This window comes from Pleurodeles waltl, chromosome 1_2, assembly GCF_031143425.1.
Source record: "Pleurodeles waltl isolate 20211129_DDA chromosome 1_2, aPleWal1.hap1.20221129, whole genome shotgun sequence".
NCBI lineage: Eukaryota > Metazoa > Chordata > Amphibia > Caudata > Salamandridae > Pleurodeles > Pleurodeles waltl.
The window spans coordinates 988,299,872-988,319,511 of record NC_090437.1 but is presented as its reverse complement, the minus strand read 5'-3'; the positions used below and the strand labels follow the sequence as shown (position 1 = coordinate 988,319,511).

Here is a 19,640-nt window from a genome sequence, read left to right as displayed (position 1 = left end):
GTGTTTGGATATCGAAAGGGCTTTCACTCAATGAATGTGCAGATAGTGTGCCTGGCGGACCAGCACATCTCCTATGTCAATGCAACTTATCCTGGGTCTGGGCATGATTCCTTTATCCTGAGGAACAGCAAAATCCCATATGTGATGGCTCAACTCCAGAGTCACCGGGTGTGGCTAATAGGTGAGCCCTGTTTCCCACCCAGTGGATGTTGGTAATTGGGTATGGTGTGGGCCCTAAGAGTTAGTGTGTGTCTAACAGTTGTCCCTTGATATTTGCAGGTACCTCTCATGGCTACTGACCCCTGTGCAGAATCCTAGGACAAGGGCAGAGGAACGTTACAATGAGGCACATGGGCGAACAAGAAGAATCATAGAGAGGACATTCAGCCTCCTGAAGGCTTGGTTTCGTTGCCTCCATCTGACAGGTGGTTCCCTGTGCCGCTCACCCAAGAAGGTCTGCCAGATCATCATGGCATGCTGTATGTTGCACACCCTTGCCTTACGTCGCCAGGTGCCTTTTCTGCAGGAGGATGAGGCTGGAGAGGGGCGTGTGGCAGCAGTGGACCCTGTGGACAGTGATGATGAGGAGGCAGAGGATGAGGACAACAGAAGTGCAATAATTCGTCAGTCCTTCCAATGATACACAGGTAAGACAGTGTAACTTCACTTTTAATTGACAGTTTTGTGTTTGACATTGTCACTGGCAGGCTGATTTTCCCACTTTTATGGCCACTCACTGTACCCTTTGGCATCTCTATTTGCAGATATTTGTGCCCCACTATCGCTCCTGTTGTGGTGACTGCAGCCAACTACAGGTCATTCCTATGTATACATTACTGTACAGTTGTATTGCAGTGTTCAAAGCTTGTTAAACAAATACATAGTTCAATCATTTGACAGACTCCATACTTTTGTATTTTTTCAAATTGGGTTTATTTAAGTGCTAATAAGTAGAGGGGGATGTGCAATGACCTACGGTGATGGTGGAGGAAAGTCCAGGATCGAGTCCAGTCTATGTGGATCACAGGTGCATTGTCCAAGGGGGCATAGGAAGTGGAGCAATGGCAGTTCAAGTTGGACAGGGTGGGACACAAGGGTGACAATCAGGAGAGTCTTATTTCCTGGTGGGGGTCTTGGCAATAGTCTCTGGCTTCTGCCTGGAGCGCAGGGACTGTTTGCGGGGTGGTTCTCCTTATGCAGGGAGAGGGGTGCTGGTGGCCTGTTGGTCCTATGGCGTGGCCTCCTGTCCACTAGTGGCAGCAGAGGAGGAGGGCTGTTCATCAGTTTGGCTAGTGTCAGGGGCACGGTGGTGTGCCACTGCCTCCCTCATAGTGTTGGCCATGTCTGCCAGCACCCCTGCAATGGAGGCCAGGGTGGTGTTAATGGACTTCAAGTCCTCCCTGATCCCCAGGTACTGTCCCTCCTGCAGCCGCTGGTTCTCCCGCAACTTGTCCAGTATCTGGCCCATCGTCTCCTGGGAATGGTGGTATGCTCCCAGGATCTTGGTGAGTGCCTCCTGGAGAGTCGGTTCCCTGGGCCTGTCCTCCCCCTGTCACACAGCAGTCCTCCCAGCTTCCCTGTTGTCCTGTGCCTCTGTCCCCTGAACCGTGTGCCCACTGCCACTGACCCCAGGTCCCTGATCGTCCTGTGTTTGTGGGATGGCCTGGGGTTCCTGTAGTGGTGGACACACTTCTGATTGACATGTCTTGGGGACAGAGGTATGGTTCCGCTGGGTGGGTACTGTGCTGGTGTTTCCTGAGAGGGGAGGCTCTGTGGTGCTATGGGACTGTGCCTGGGTAACTGACTGTCCGGAGATCCCTGATGGGTCAGGTTGGTCATCCAGAGCTGCTGTCATCACTGTGGGCCTCTTCTTGGGGGGGACTGGATGTTACTGGCACCTCCTCTCCGGTGACATTGGCTGGGGGACCTTTGGAGATGTAAATGCAGTGTTATTGTTTCTGCGTGTGACGTCTTGTGCATGGGTGTGTTGCCCTCTATAGTTGCTATTGCCCTGGCAGCTTTGCCTTGTGTGAGTAGTTATTTGATGGGCTTGTTGTTTCCCTCTAGTGTACATGCTTTAGTGGTGGGTGTCCATGCAGGTCTGTGATGGGTGTCCATGCATTGGTGTTGCATGCAGGGCTTGGTATTGGGAGGGGTGGGTTGTGAGGGTGGGGTGTGTAGGAGGTGGTGGAGTGATGGGAGTCTGGGTAAGGGTGGGACTTGTGATGGCATGCAGGTAGGAGGGTGATAATAATAGAGATTTGACTTACCAGAGTCCAGTCCTCCTCCTACTCCTGGATGCATGATTGCCAAGACTTGCTTCTCCCATGTTGTTAGTTGTGGGGGAGGAGGTAGGGGTCCACCGTCAGTCGTCTGTAGAGCTATCTGGTGTCTTGTTGCTGTGGAACGCACCTTCCCCCGTAGGTCGTTCCACCTCTTCCTGATGTCGTCCCTTGTTCTTGGGTGCTGTCCCACAGCATTGACCCTGTCTACGATTCTCCGCCATAGCTCCATCTTCCTAGCAATGGATGTCTGCTGCACATGTAATCCGAATAGCTGTGGCTCTACCCGGATGATTTCCTCCACCATGACCCTTAGCGCCTCCTCTGAGAACCTGGGGTGTTGTTGTGGTGCCATGGGTCTAGTGTGAGTGGTGTGGGTGACGGTGTGTGGGGTGATGTGTTGGGGTGTGTGATGTGAGGTGTGTGGATGGTGTATAGGTGATGGTGGTGTGTGGCTGTGGTCTTGTCTGTGGTCTTGCTATCTCTTGTGGAACTTGTTTGTAATGGTAAAGGGTTGTGGGTAATGTGGGTGTGTGTTTTATAGTGGTGTGGGTGTGTGGGTGTGGTGTGTGTATGGGTGTCAGGTGTGTGTAGTTTGAATTGTCCAATGTGGTGTTGTTTTGTATGTGTGTGTGTATTTTGAGCGAGGCGGTATGTAGCCCAATGGTTTACCGCCATTGAATGTCCGCCGCAGTGATTCGTGGGTCATAATGTTGTGGGCGTAGTTCTGTTGGCGTAACGGTGTGGGTTTTGCTACTGCCAGTTTATCACTGACCTTTAGGCTGATGGACTTGTGTGTGTGGCTGTATAGTAACGGATTGCTATGTGTGTGTCATAACATGGGTAGCAGTAATCCGCTGCGGCGGCAGTATGTTGGCGGCAGTCAGCATGGCGGTAAGCAGTACTTACTGCCAATGTCATAATGAGGGCCTATATGTGTTGTACTGGACAAGAATAAAATGTGCCACTTTAATTCTATTCTGCTTTAGTTAGCCATATTGATTTGCTGGGCCTCTCCTCAGGCTTTCACAACATGAGAAAGATGTTTTCTTTGCTAACGTGTCATTTCTTTTCAGATGTTTTTCCCATAAACATGTTAGTTTGCAAATAGATGTGCTATTGTTTTACTCATAGAGAGCCTGAGAAAGTAATATTGAAATTGGTATATTAAGCACCAAAGAATGTAAAGATGGACTCAATTCGTTATTTGTTGCAAAATCGTACAAAAGAGCAAAGATTGATGCCTTTCCCATGATGGAATTAGGAAACTTTTCCTGATGTTATAGATGCATGTCGCATGATGTGCTTTGATGGGACAGTAAAATCTTTTGATTCATATGATGTCATTAATGGACAAATCACTGTTCACTCTGGACTTTAATTTACAGTTCCCAGTTGGATTCACAGCACTCACACTCACACTTACTTCTTCCCTTGGACTTTGAGAGATACATACCTCTTTGTCCTTACCCCTTACCTTCCTAATGCTTGCTGAGAGACTTAGATTTTTCCCCTGACCCAAATGAGAAGACTCTTGACTGAGCTTCAGAGATGCTGACACTTTCCCTATTAACTTACTTTTTGCCTACCTTAGTTAGCTTCATTCTGTCCCTGACATTGTTTTTCCAAGTTCTGTTTGTCCTTTATTGCCTTTTTTACTTTTTGTCCCCATGTTTTGTACCCAGCACGTTAGTTAGTTATTATTAATTTTTAGGGATATTCTTTGCTTGATAAAATAACTTATGTGATTTTGATAGCCTTCATGCTTAAAAGAGTTGGACAGCATTTGTTTACTGAACACCAGATATTACTCTTTATTGTTCTACATAGCCTTACTTGAGTGGTTACTCAGTATTATGTTAATGAAGCTGCAATTGTTCCAATGCTTGGGACATCAGATGGTGATATTTTATCTTTACAGTCTTGTATTGGGAGTTGTTTACATTAACCTAATGTTTGAGCTTGTAATAAAACCCTTTATCTTCATTTGGAGTTGGGTTTTCCTTGTGTAGTCAAATTGGTCATGCTGTAATTTTAAATGTTGATTGACTTGTGAGATGTTTGATTTTCTCCTACTCCTTTGATAGGGTGAAAAAACTTGTCGGCCTCGCTCAAAGCATGCCCCGAATCCTTTACCAAAACTGGTAGCAAAGCATTTGTTTCTTCCACGAGGAGGGAGAAAATATTTAGGCATAGTTGTCCAGACCCAGCCCAAATGTAGATCCCATGGTTTGTTCAGAAGACTGCTGGAGTTCCGGTGTCGTTCTTTTGCAGCTGATGTATGAGTATTAATAGGGTTTGTGTGATGATGTGAAGTGTTTTGCGGAGTTTTTAGTTTTTTGTGTGAACGTGGAGCTTTCTGCTAAGAAGCTGTGTTGGTTAAAAGGGTCCGTCACGGCCTAAGATCCCGGGATAACCCACAAGTGTAGAAGACAGTTGGTTAATTTATTGTCTGCAGTATAAGGTGCTGGTCATGAGACATCGTCGACAGTACCCTTCCTAGTGTGAGTGGTTAGTATTAGTGAATCTTGAGTACTTATGGAGGAACTATATCAATCAGAATGAGATTCCCTGGTCACGTCTCATTCGCTGTATAACTGGGAAATCATAGTCAGAAAGTGTAGTTTCGTATTGCCTTTGAATTGTTTGATTACCCATTCCTTTAGTGAGCAGACAGATGTTGTTGGTTTTTGCTTGCAATATTTTGCATTAGGTTTGCATGAAGTGTGACTGTGAGAGAAATTTTAAAGGAGGGCGAGCTGCTGCAAGGAGTGAGACTGAGGTCATCATGTGCCACACTGGTATAAGTTGGTTGGTGTGGTGAAGCACTACTATTGGCGGACTACGTCAAAGAGAGTTGCTCTGTTACTGGTTGTGAACATCGGAAAAGAGGATTGTGGGAACAGATTTACTTCTTGATTGCGAACAAAAAGTTAATTATAAATTATTAAAATTTTATTGAAATTTAAGTTTTCAAAGCATTGCAAAGTTTGATGAAAGATGATGTATTTGTCCCAGTTAGAGAGGGTATAGAGACTCCACCCGAAGGTACTCCAAGTCATTATGTATTGTCCAACATAGGTCTTCATGCATGTTTGTGGCTTGAAAAGTGGCATAAGATTACTGAGATAGAAGGTGCATTAGCATTTCCACGCTATGGAACATTTATTCTGAGAATTATTGAGAATCTAAGGTGAACGTTATATGAAAAGAAACTGCCTCAGAGACTTGCACAATTTGAAGCATTTAGGGCCTGATTTATACTTTTATAGCGCTGCATTTGTGTAATTTTTTTACTCAAAAGCGGCACAAACTTACAAAATTCAGTTATATTTTGTACGTTTGCACTGCTTTTGCATCAAAAAATGACACAAATGCGGCACTAAAAAAGTATAAATAAGGCCCTTAATACGTGTGAACACATAGCTCATCAGAGACAGAAAGAGAAGTTGAGGGCAGAGTAAAGAAAGCAATAAGAACTGCTGCAGATGCAAGATGGGATAACCAACAAAAAGTTTGGAGAGCAGGCATAATAAAGGGGGCTAGATTGTATCCTTTCTTAACGAGTGAAGAAGGAGACACCAAACCAAAGAGTAAGAAAAAGACAGAAAAAGTAGAACAGGCAACAGAGACAGAGAAAATGGCTGAAGTCTATGAGAGTGATTTGGATGATGATTTCATAAATCAGCTACTGTTATATGCTCCGCCTCCATATAATTCAGAGCAGACAGAAGTGTCAGGTGACACATCAAGAAATGTGACTTTTGTTGATTGTTCAGCCAATACAGAGTCCAAATGTGAACCCAACAACGCAGTCTTAATTTGAATCAGACAGTACAGACTTTCAAAATGCATTTAACAGATCAGAGTTTAGGGATGACAATTCCACTGAATCAAATTAATTTTGCTAATCCAGATGAACAGTTCCAGTGACAAGACAATAGATCCAGTTGTTTCTTTCTATGGTCCGTGTATTATAGGAAATAATGTGCATGCATTAAATGTTTCAAATGTTCAGAACGGTTCAAATGTCCTGACTATTCCCGATACCCCAGTTGATTCAACTGGTCCTTAATTGACAAATGCACAGAGGTGTGTTAGTCCAAGTGGTTCAGAATTAGAAAGAGCTCTTTCAATTCTAAGACCATTACCCCTACACGCATTTCAGATCTGATTCCAATGACAAGTCAAACAGGATTTACTACTGATGCAACGTTTCCGCAGAAATCAGCACCATATTTTGTGCCCAGGTCAGAACATACTGTGAACATTGGTTGTGGTACCCCTAATAGGAGACTACCTCTTAATCAGAAGAAGAAATGTCAATTGCAGATACTCCAGATCAGGCAAATTTGGGTTCTGCAGCCGAAAAAGCCTTGTTGAATCTTCCAATAAATTTGTGAGGAATTAAATGATTGATTAAAAAACCTGAGTGCTACAGGTGCAACAGGAGGAAATACAAATAGCAGTGGAAGAACAGTATAAACTGCAGAGAGAGAAAGACTTCTAGATGTACACAATTTGAAATTGGAGTTAAATGAGATGATATTTGGAAACAGAGATACATCCCAGTTAGATATGTACAGAGAGGCCAAACTGTGATTCATATGCAAAGACATCACAAAATGTGCATAACAAGCTCATAAAAAACTAGCTGAATTAGTCCAGAAATATGATGTAGATTCGGAGAAATCAAACCCTATAAAGAAGACGTATTGTTTAGAATTCAGTGACAGGGATATCATAAACATGAGACCTGCGGAATGAAATTGCAGATTAAAGAATTAATCGGTTACATTAAAAAATGGGTTGCATTAGATACGTGGAAAGGATGGTGGGCAATAAAAAGGGATCAGAAGAAAATGAAAACGGATCTGCCTCTGACTGAAGGCCAGAGTGAGGGAAATGTAAAGATGATTTCCATGAGAGAAGTTCCTGCTGGAGGATATGTTCATGTACCTTGGAGTAGAAGTGATATTTTGTCATTCACAAATAATTTCCAGAAATTGAGAGAGAAACCTGTAGAATCGTTCAGGCTGACTGAACAATTTGTGAAACTTTCCAAATGTTTGTGGAAGATTTGAATGCATTGTTTTACATTGTGGTCAGAGTGATTTGTGGACTGAATGCACAGTTGCTGTTGATTGCCCTGACAGAGAAGCTCCAGGAGACTCAGGGTTTCATTTTGAGATTAGCGGGCAGCGGAGACTGCCCGCCAAACTTGTTAGGACGGAAAACTGCCACTACGGTTTTTGGCCTCTGGCCCTATTATGAGTTTTCCACTGGACCAGTGGGCGGAAACAGAGTTTCCCACTGGTGGCCCTGCGGAACACTCACCACAACATTGTCGTCAGCTCGTAATCGAGCCGGCGGCAATGTTGCGGTGCGTCGGGTGCAACAGCACCTGTCGTGCTTTTCACTGCCCGTAATTCAGGCACTGCCAGGCTGACGACTGGCAAGAACTGGCAGTGCCGGTGATCGGAGCCGCCACGGTCATAATCTGGAGGTTAGACGGCTGCTTTGGCGGTGGTCCGACCTCCACCGCAAGTCTGGCGGTACCAGGACCACCAGACTCTTATTGAGGCCCTCAGCGACAAATGCACCATATGCACCTTTTGGCCAAGCTTTTACAGAGGTAGACACACAAAGATGTGTCTGATCGGGTACCATTGATGACAACTACATACGTGCCTTTAAAGAGCTGAGAGAAAATCTCTGTTGTGGCCCAGCTCTGGGAATGCCTGATTACAATGAATGTTTTAATTTATATTGTGGAGGGAGAGATGCACTCTCTCAGTTTTGACTCAGTTGGATTGAAACACAAACAGGCCAGTGGCATATTTTTCAGACACTCCTGATCCTGTGGCATCCGCATTGCCTGGCTGTCTTAAGTCAGTTGCTGCCTAATTCTATGGCTATGTTGTTAACCTGTACCAAAACCCAACACTTAACTAGTGCCAGGCTAACCTGTTAGAAGCAGATCATTTTAGCTGCTTCCAACCTTGTCTTAAAGTTGTGTTTTTCCTTGAACCCAGCAAATTGAGCATAACTGTCTAAATGCCACTGAACTATGACCCCGAGCCAAGACATGATTTTCAAGAAATTCCACTTCCGAATCTAATTATGTAATGTTTGTTGATGGCTCCTGTTTGAGGGACCATGACGGAACCCTGAGAGTTGCTTATGTGGTTTGCACTGTATCAAGTGTGGTCGAAACCTCCTGGCTTCAAGGAGTCTTTTCTGCTCATGTAGCTGAACTAGTTGCTCTTACAAGAGCCTGCTGTGTTTATGAACAGCTGAAGGTGACTAATTTCACTGACAGTCAGTATGGCTTTGGTGTTGCTCATGATTTTGGACAGTTATGATCCGAGAAAGGTTTTACAACATCATCTGGATCACCTATTAAAAATGGAGAAAAAGTTTATTTATTTTTAATGCATTACAGTTGGCTGCCCAAGTTGCGGTTGTGAAGTGCTCTGCGCATCACACAGCTACCGATTATGTGATTCTCAGCAATAGTTACGCCAATGAATGGCCAGGTATCGCGCTATTCTTAGACCTGGTATCCTTTGTTGTGTTTTCCTTGTCTTTGTGCCTTCTGATGTCCTGTTTTTATGGTATACTGAACTCTGTTTTTGCTGGTTTATTGTCTCTATGCACTTTACCACTGCTGATTAGTGCTAAAGTGCAGGTGCTCCCTATGTAAATTGTATTGATGATTTGTTTATCCATGATTGGTGTTGGAAATGGCCCTTTTTGCAGGATCATCCCTTTTTGCCTCCTTCCTCCTAGTTTTTCTGACCTGTTTTTGTTGGCTTTAGGACTCTGGGCACTTTACCATTGTAAACCAGTGCTAAAGTACATATGCTCTCTGTGTAAATTGTATTGTTGATTGGTTTATCCATGATTTGCATATTTGATTTACTAGTAAGTCACTGGTAAAGTGCACTAGAGGTGCCCAGGGCCTATATATCAAATGCTACTAGTTGGCCTGCAGCACTGGTTGTGCCACCCACATTAGTAGCCCCGTAAACATGGCTCAGACCTGCCACTTCAGTGTCTGTGTGTGCAGTTTTAAACTGCCAATTCGACTTGGCACCAACTTGCAAGTCCTAAACCTTCCCTTCTCATACATGTAAGGCACCCCTAAGGTAGGTCCTAGGTAGCCTCATGGGCAGAGTGCAGTATATGTTAACGGTGGGACATGTACTGATGTGTGTTACATGTCCTAACAGTGAAATACTGCTAAATTCAGTCTTCACTATTGCAAGGCCTATCTCTCTCATAGGTTAACATGGGGGCTGCCTTTAAATAACTTTAAAGTGCAGATTCCCTTTGGGAGCAGATAGAAATCTGGAGTTTGGGGTCTCTGAACTCACAATTTAAAAATACATCTGTTAGTGAAGTTGGTTTTTAGATTGTTAGTTTGAAAATGCCCCTTTTAGAAAGTAGGCATTTTCTTGCTTAAACCATTCTGTAACTGTCTATTTGCAAATTCCCTGTCTGGGTCAGTTTGATAGTTGGGCTGTTTGTGAATCCCCTCTAGACAGTGGGACAAAGAGAGCTGGGGTGTGGCCTGCATATCTCGATGAGCCATCTGTGCTAGAGTGGAGAGAGGAGTGGTCACTTACACCTGAATGGGCTGTGCCTTCCCTCTCACAGTGCAGTCTCCAACCCCTGGTGTGTGCCTGGGGCCTGGCCTGGGCAACGCAGGAGCTTGTGAACAACAGAGACTTTCCTTTGAAGTATGCCTATTTCAAAGGCAGAAAAGGGTATAAGTATTGGGCCCAAAACCCCTGAAATTAGATCACTTCTGGAACCAAGAGGAACCTCTGCCAAGAAGAAGAGCTGAAGAGATGAGGAGGAGTGCTGCCCCTACCTGTGACTGTGCTTTCTTGGGCTATCCTCCAGTTGCTGCTTCTGCCTGTGAAAGGGGACAAAGACTAGACTTTGTGGTATATTCCTGCTTGTGAAGAATCTCCAAGGGCTCAAACTGAGCTTGCCTCCTCCTTTGAAGTCTCAGGGCCATCAAAGACTTCCTCTTCTAACACCAGGGCTCTGGTGTCCTGCGCAGATCGAGGGCCATCGAAGGGTGAAATTGGCAGAACAAGAGCTGAAAATCCACGCACAGAATGCCGTGTGGGGAAATTTACAACGTACCATCTGCAACGTGGCTGATAAACGACACGCTGCTGGCTTTGGAGCTGAAATCGACGCTCTACCTGCATCGCAGCTGGGAGAACGATGCATCACGGCTGGAGAAACGGTGCGCAACACCCGCTTGCGGCTGCTGATAACGATGCAAACCCCACGCAGCGCAGTTTTCTAACACCATACAACAGGATTTTCCACGCATCGTCCCTGGGCATCAAAGTCAACCCCACTGTGCGCGGATCTGATGTGCCCTGTCCGGAAATTGATGCATTGGTCTCCTACGAGGAAGAAAAATTACGCATTGCAGACCCGACCGGAGAAGAAAAGATGCACTCCCTCCCTTGTGAGGAAGGAATCAACGCAGCAGTGCCTTTTCTGATGCACACTCGCCCGTGCGGCATTATTTTTTACGCTAACCAGGTACTTTGTGCAAAAACATTGTTTACTATGGATTAAGACTCTTATTCTCTTGTATGTTGGATTTTTTTCATTTTGGTCTTGTTTGATTTAGATAAATATTGCCTATTTTTCTAAACTGGTGTGGTGTCCATTTTGTAGTGTTTTCACTGTATTACTGTGTGTGTTGGTACAAATACTTTACACATTGCTTCTGAATTAAGCCTGCCTGCTTGTGCCAAGCTACCAACGGGGTGAGTGGGGGTTAACCAGGTGTGTTTCTCCTTTGCCCTGACTAGAGTGAGGGTCTTTGCTTGGACGGGGGGTAACCTGACTGCCAACTAAAGACCCCATTTCTAACTTTGGTGATCAGCGGTGAGGATGGAACTTGTATTTGTACTTGACATACAGTGATTAAGTGTACACTACTGTTTTCAGTGCAGACCATTACACAACCCCATACTGTTGTTTCAACTTTTTGTTCTCTGGTGTCCTCCTGGATACATTGTTGATACTTGGACTCTGTTTTTTGGTTGCACCTGCGAAGACTTTGCACAATGGAAGTCAACTTCTGGCACTTGGGGATCTATCCAAAGAGGAAGCTGAAAGTTTTCTGCAAAGAAAGGGGGCTAGGTGTGAAGAGAAGGTCCGAAAGGTGGGTTCTTGAGACAGCCCTGTTTCAGTATGAGATGAAACGCTGTGAAGCAATTACCAGATGGTTCTGTGGAGGAGGACTTCTCTGATGAGGAGTCCAGTGGCCCTTAGAGGAGAACAAAAAGAGATTAATGGCTTCCTAGCTCAAGAGCGGAGACTGAGAGAGCTAGATGAAGAGCTTGAGAGGGCTGAGGGTGAGAGAGCCTTAGCCAAATAAAAAGAAAGGTCTGTAGCTCATGAACTGAGCTGTGAAGAGCTGAAGCTTGAAGCCATGAGGGCTGAGTCCAGTTCAGATGGTGGCAGCAAAAGTGTTACATCCAATACTGATGAAGAAGTGCACAGGCCCAGAGACTTGGGGCCAGATGTAGCAAAGTGTTTGCGCCTCGCAAATGGCGAAAATCGCCGTTTGCGAGGCGCAAAAGCCACTTTGCTATTCAGGAATGCATTTTGCGAGTCGGCTCCGACTCGCAAAATGCATTTCCGACTCGCAAATAGGAAGGGGTGTTCCCTTCCTATTTGCGACTCGCAGTGGGATGCAATTCCATTTGCGACCGCGTACGCGGTCGCAAATGGACTCGCAGTTACCATCCACTTCAAGTGGATGGTAACCCACTTGCAAATTGGAAGGGGTCCCCATGGGACCCCTTCCACTTTGTGAATGGACCCAAAAATATTTTTTCAGGGCAGGGAGTGGTCCAAGGGACCACTCCCTGCCCTGAAAAAATACCGAAACTAAAGGTTTCGGTTTTTTTTTTAAGTGCAGCTCGTTTTCCTTTAAGGAAAACGGGCTACACTTAAAAAAAAAAAACTGCTTCATTTAAAGCAGTCACGAACACGGAGGTCTGCTGACTACAGCAGGCCTCCATGTTTGCGTGTGCCTATACTCGCAATGGGGCCGCAATTTGCGACCCACCTCATGAATATTGATGAGGTGGGTCATTGCGACCCCATTGCGAGTCGCAGTCAGTGTCTGAGACACCGTACTGCATAGCAAATTGCGACTTGCAATTTGCGAGTCAGATGGACTCGCAAATTGCAAGTCGCAATTTAGCATTTTGCTACATCTGGCCCTAGGTACCAAACTTGAAGGAGGGGGTTAACATACACCAGGAGGTTCAGGAGTATGAGATAGCTCTAGTGGTGCACAGGGTCCCTGAGGTGGATTGGGGAACTGACACAGGAAGTCATATTTCTTGTAGTGGGAAGGACACTCTACTGGCTCTACTGACAGGGAGAGGGGTACCCCCCAGGTAGAGGTCCTGGTTGTGGAGTGTGGAGACAAACCAGAAGAGTGTGGGTTGAGTGTCAGGGACAGTAAGATACTGTCCCAACAGTCTCAGAAGGGTGATGTGGGGTACTTTTTCAAGGCTGAAGCACTGGATGGTTGGGTGAAGGGTAGTTTGGTTAACTCATATGAGGGGCTGTGTGATGTGATTGCTGGAGAGCATGTGTCCGGTCCTTGTTTTCCAGAGCTACGATAAACACCAGGTGGAGTGGAGTATGAGATCTCTGACCTCAGGGAACTTGCACTGGAGGCAGGCCTCTGGGTGAGTGCCAGAGGGTCTGAAGAGTTATTTGGGGGTGCTCCTGAAGGGAGTGGTCTAGGTATTTCCCAACCAGGTGTAGTGGGATGGGTGAGGGATCCCATATCCAGTCTCAGAGGAGAGGGAATGGGGGTGGGCTGAGTCCCAGTTTTCCCAAGATCAAGTCCCAGGTCCTGGAGGGTTCCATGAGGGAACACCAGGAGGAGAGCCTAGCCTGTACCTTAGGGCCATCTGCTGAGGGAGACCCCATAGTGTCAGGAGAACTTGTGGGGCAGATGGAGCCACCGTCCCACCAGTTCTGGTGTCTGGCAGTACCACTCCTAGTGAGGGGGTGCAGAAGTCCAGAAACAGGGTTGAGAGAGGGTACTTACCCCAGTGGAGAACCTGGAGGTCAGGGGTTAGCTCTGAGGTCTGAGCCCCCCAGGACTGACCTTGGTGATACCACTTCTGGGCTGGGGGAACCAGGCTCTGCCAGGTGGGTAGAGGTCAGGGGACCAGCACCTGCCAGACTCTTGTGTAGCTCTTAGGGAAGGTGTTTCTCTGGTGGGGGGTAGGTATCCCCCTAGGAAGTCCTGGCTTGCCAGGCAGTGGTCTAGCCTGAGGGTGGTGACTGGGTTGAATGGTCAGGTTCAGGGGGTAAGCTCTGACCTGATTGGGGTAGTTTTGCTCCCCAGGAAGTCCTGGATTGCCATGCAATGGTCCAGTCTGAGGGTACAGACCCTAGGTTGGAGGTTTAGGTGCAGGGGGTAAACCCTGACCTGATGGGGGAGCGGTTTGCCCAATCACCCCCATCCCCGGTGTGACTTCTAGGGGTACTCTCCATGGTGGGGGGTGCAGAAACCTGGGAGTAGGGGCAGGGGAGGGAGAGACTCACCCCTGACAACAGTTCAATCCAAGGGTAAAGACCCTGGGTTGAAGGTCCAGGTTCAGGGTGTCCCCACTGACGTGGAGGGAGGGGCCACTGCTAACAGTGCCCCTACTCCTAGTGCGGGGTGCAGGACCTCAGAAAGGAGGGTAGGGGGAGGGAAGCCTCACCTGTGACCCTTGTCCAACCTGAGGGTACAGACCCCAGGTTGGAAGACCAGTTGAAGGTTTACATCCCTGCACTGGTGGGAGAATTGTAAAAGGCTGCTTCCTTAAACACCGTGACAATTCTGGATTCTGGGGGGGTCACTCCAAATGAGGGGAGGGGAGTGCAGGACCCCAGAAGGATGGGTAGGGGGAGAGAAGCCTCACCCCTGGTCCAACTTGAGGGTACAGACCCGAGGTTGGAAGACCAAGTGCAGGTTAACACCCCTGCACTGGTGGGAGAATTGTGCAGGAGTGCTTTCACAAGCAGCCTGACAATTCTGGACTCTGGGGGGAGGGTACAGAGCCCCAGAAGGGAGGAAAAGTGTCAAGCTGTCATCCCTGACCTGATGAAGGGGAGAGTGGTCAAAGGGTGCCAGGCACCTGGGGCTACTGCCCCCCACTCTCCACAGTCACAGTGGTTGGAGAGCCTTGGAAGGTCTGGGGCCTGGCTCTCATCTATGACAGCTGTCAGTGGCCACTGTGGCTTGCTGTCCTGGTGGACAGAGTTGCCCCTGAGGGAGAGGGGACAGGAGTCACACCCCGGAGGAGGAATGGGCCACACCACTGTGTTGGCCATGGTGGTACTGTCTGCCCCGTGGGATACACCTGTGAAAAAAGTAAGGTAAGGTGCTGCGCAAATGGTATCTGCAGATGAGGAGAAGGGTTACCCTTGGGTTAGCTTAGGGGCGCTGAGAGTATGGACAGATGGATCCAACTGGAGTTTAAATATGTCGCACGTTAGAGGCAACCAACAATAATGAACTGCAGCGTCATTGTATCCAACGACTGTTGTGGCGCTACCCCTTGCTCAGTTGTGAAAATATTTGAAATAAGAAGGGTTTGACTTAAAGGCAAAGCCAATAGGTCTCACGTGTGGGTCCTGTCAGCATTGAGAAACCTTTTTGGCAATGTGGTACAGCATCAACATGATGCTTTGCAGCATGGACAAAAGGAAAACAAGTTATATGTAAGATTATAGCATGCTCAGTTGGTGCATTATAGGTTGTAGTCTGACATACAAGATTGTGTTACTGAAGCCTTTGTGTCCATAACTCTTGTTTTCTATTGTGGGGAAGCAAAACGCTAGCAGACACCTCTGACACACCCCACTCAGTAAAGCAATTTACACCTCCTATGGACCCCTGGGCTCTTTCATGCATGACCTGATCTCAGAAGAACCATGAGTGTTTTCAAACGTTATGGGGTGTGGTGTAACAAACGGAGCTGCCGACTTTGGGATTGGGGAACTGGGTTCTCGGCATCAACTCTACCCAAGCCGACTAAAAATGTGATGATGGAACAAATAAATTAAACGATTGAGGAATGGAAGGTAAACAAAATTACAAATGCCAATCTGTATCCAAGCCCACATTTGGAAAACATGGACAGAAACAAAATAAAGTAAGCAATAGACGGTGAAAAGAAGACGGCCTCATCATGACATGTGACGCTAATTATGATTGTCGTGCATGACATGCAGCCACCATCTTAAATTTGGGCAATAATAATTAAAAAGAGCGCTAGCATTTGGGATAGCAACAAATTAAACTTCCACGTTGAAGCAAAAATGTATAACAACTAACTACTGTGTTATGAGATCGTATTACACAGCTAATCCATGTGGCTACACAGAATTGGGACGTGCCTATTGTCTCTTAAGTCCCCATAAGTAGTGTATGAACACTGTGAAAGCTAAATAAGTTTGAGCCTGAGAGGGTGTGGCTAAATATACAGAGGTGCCGACTTTGGGACTGGAGATCCAGGTTCGAGTCTTGGCATCAGCTCTCCCATTTCCTACCTAAAATATGCAGATGAGATTAAATAAAATGAAACAATGGCAATCTAAACCAAAAACAGAATGGAAATAAAATTACAAATAAATGCTGATCTGTACTGGCAATAAAAATTACAAATGCCGATCTGTACTGAAGCCCACATCAAAGAAAATAATGGAGCGCGTTCGCTTGAGGAGGGAAGAAAGGGAAGTGGGTGATCCCGAGGCAAAAGAAAAAAGTAGTGCTCCGCAGCCAACATAATTGACCAGAAGGGAACTGATCCATGTAACAGGGGCAGTCTCCAAGGTGGAAGAAAACAGCCAAAAGGTGGGACAAATGTAAGATATTCACTAAAGAAACAACAGGAATTTCAAAAGGCAGGCACTTGCACCCAATGATAAGCAATGGGTGTGGGCAAAGCCCAAAGAGTAGATAACAGCATGTCTCGTAGGGACAGCACATGTGCTGACTAGGCTCGACCTAAAAACACCCGTTGGCAAGGAACATTTCTAAAGTAGCTAGCTAATCAATTAATAGCTAATCATTCACTCCAGTGCTGAATTATGGTTGTCACAGTATTATTTGTATGAACCCTGTTCATTTACAGCTCTGTTGGAATCGTTTTAAAGTGTGCCGTTAGCCAAGACCTTTTGATTTTAATAAATATTACAGAAGCTTTAAGTCAGGCCTCTTCATTGGTCTTTCATGTCATTAATATATTTCTTCCACCTACAACAGCATTCTGTATGGGGCAACAGGTCAGTCCACTTCATACGTTAGCTAACTTCATTGTGAGTGATGCCATTGTATATATATTACTGGGGCCTTTATCCAGCCCTCTTCGTTCATGGGTCTATTGGTGTGTCATTGACAATTGTCTTTGTTCTGCTAGTGCATGAGTGTTGTACTTGGCCCTCCTCTGAAGGGTCATCCCCAGACTTTTTGCCTTCGCCCTCCTGTTTCTGAACCTGTTTTTGTTGGCTTGTAGGATTGCACACTTTATCACTGCTAACCAGAGCTAAAGTGCATGTGCTCTCGCCTTTAAACAGGTAAAACTGGCTTATCCCCAATTGACACATTTAATTTTCTTGAAAGTACCTAGTAAAGTGGTACTACATGTAACCAGGGCCTGTAAATTAAATGCAACAAGTGGGCCTGCAGCACTGGCAGCACTGATAGTTCCACTCACTTAAGTAGCGATTTTAAAGAGGTGTCTGGCCTGATATTTCAGCCTGTGTGTACAATTTTAAACTGCTATTTCGACCTGGAAAAATAAACCCTTTGCCAGACCTAAACTTTCCTTTTTTAATATGTATAAGTCACTCCTATTAGGGGCCCCACACAGCCCAGAGGGCAGGGTGCAGTGTATTTAAAAGGTTGGACAGGTCTTTTTAAGTTTTACATGTCTTGGAAGTGAAAAACTTTTACATTTGTTTTTCACTACTGCAAGGCCTACCTCTCCCATAGAATAACATTGGATTACCTCACAACATGTAATAAGATGTAACTTTCAAGTGGGAATGACAGGTTTGGTTCTAAAGAATTGTAAGTTAAAATCATTATTATTGGTAAGGTTGTATTTTATGTCATAATTCTGAAAAAGCCACTTTTAGAAAGTTGCCATTTTCTTGTCCTAACCATTTGGTACATGCATCCTGGGTCACATGACTAGATGTAGCTGGCAGCTGATCTTTGTGTATTAATCTCAGACAGTGAGGCAAAAGGGGAATATGTGTTGGCAGGACGGGCCATGTCTGGCTTGATAGGGGGCTGAGCTTTCACCTACCACACATGTTACAGCCACCTCTGAGAATAGTATCTCTGTCTTTCTGATTGAGAATGTTGGTGATGAGGACCTTGGTTGGTGCACAAGGGGGGACTTCTGCATCAATGCTCAATCTGTACTTTCATGTTTCCCTAGAAACATGGTAACACTGGTTTTATACCCAATTGGCATGTTGAAATTACCTATAAGTCCTTAGTGAAGTAGTACTCCATGTACCTAGGGGCCTGTAGGTTAAGTGCTACTAGTGGGCCTGCAGCACTTGTGCCATCCACTTCAATAACTTGCAAAACTGTCTCAGGACTGCCTTTGCAGCCAGTGTATGCAGTTTATAATGCTATTTCGACCTGGCAAAATATACCTGTTACCAGGCCCAAACCTACCCCTAGAGTAGGCTTCAAACTGTCCATTGGGCTGGGTGTCACGTATTTTAAAAAGTAGAACATATATTTTAAGTTTTACATGACCTGGCAGTGAAAAACCTCATTGTTTGCTACTGCATGACCTGACTCTCAAATAGGATAGCAATGAAGTCCCCTTAATACATTTAATAAGCTGTAAATAGGAACAGGTGAACAGTTCATGTTTGGCGTCTTTGGAATTGTAATCAGAACTCCTCTTTTATGGTATAGTCAGATTTCAAATTAGAATTTAGAAAATGCCACTTTTAGAAAGTTCTCCTAGAGGAATTATTTAGATATAGTATGCATACATATTATCCAGTCTTCAATTAATGAATAAGACAACTCTGTACTGTTAAAATCCAATATATTACTCAATAGGATTCAGGAAGTTTAAAAAAATGTACAACAATTCCAAAGAATGTTCATTTCATAAACAACAACACTATATATAACCCCTCTAGATCATAAGATTGAATCCCAACTGCAGATCCAGGAAGGGGTTATAACCCTCCTCAGGACAATAATAGCCTGGTTTTCAGTCCCAGTTCAAGCAATATCATGGACTTTCAATTCAGCTTGTCAAATGAGAAGGTAATGTTGACGTTTCGGCCTGTAGTGGCAGTCAGAGGTGCCTCAGACCATCATCAGGACTCAGTGTTTTTAAATAATACCTACACATAAGAAAAAGTAATAAAAAAACAGTACATGCAATCTATTAAATCAAACCATGTGTACCACCTGTTGAACCCAAAAAAACATCAAAACACAGGAGCGGATACTAGTATAAGCCACCACCTATATGACAAAGAAAGTTCAAAAAAATGTTTTTAAACATAGCAAACGTGCACCATAAAGTACACTGTGTCAGGCTCCCAACTCGAATAGCTATATTCTGCTACATACAACAGGTTGCAGAAATAGGCTATGTAGCAACACACCCCAGGGGACTTCAACCTACAAGCCAAAGTAAACAAATCTAAAAAGATTAAAATATTAGAATTGCCTAACAGTCATACAACATAAACTCTAGAAAAACAATGCCTCCATTGCAGTGTACTCATACCTTTTCAAATATGGGTCCGTTAGCGTCTGTCTCCATCCACATCTACTCAACACATGCAAGTCAGAATCAAACACTGCTGGCCTTCCCAGTGAGTTTAAATAAGGAAGTGAAAGGTCATGTGACCATTCCAGTGACTATGACGGCCATCTTAAACTGGTAAAAATGCCTAACTAATACCCTGAGTTTGGAAACTGTTGTAATTACATTAAGTATACTGTTGTCGACCTCAGTAAATTAATAAATACAAAATCCATCTGGGCCATCAGCTCAGTCCATGTTAGTAAGATCCACACGCTGTTTGTCTCCCTATTACAGAGCATTCAGGTAGTCGCATGTCACATGACCAATGCAGTAACTGTGGCAGCCATCTTTAAATGTAATAACGGCCCATCTAAATACTTTCCAATGCTAAATCTACTTTCACAACCCTGCTGTAGATAGTCCCAGAGTCTAGCTTATCCATAGAACAGATAGAAAATACCCAACCAATTATTGTCAAGGCATTATTAGCCAT

At 45.2% G+C, this 19,640-nt stretch overlaps 1 protein-coding gene across 4 annotated transcripts in view; it reads right to left on the bottom strand.

Moving 5' to 3' along the window:
* CORIN (corin, serine peptidase) overlaps positions 1–19,640 on the bottom strand; it is a 1,512,429-nt gene that overhangs the window by 644,609 nt on the left and 848,180 nt on the right. The window lies entirely within an intron of this gene.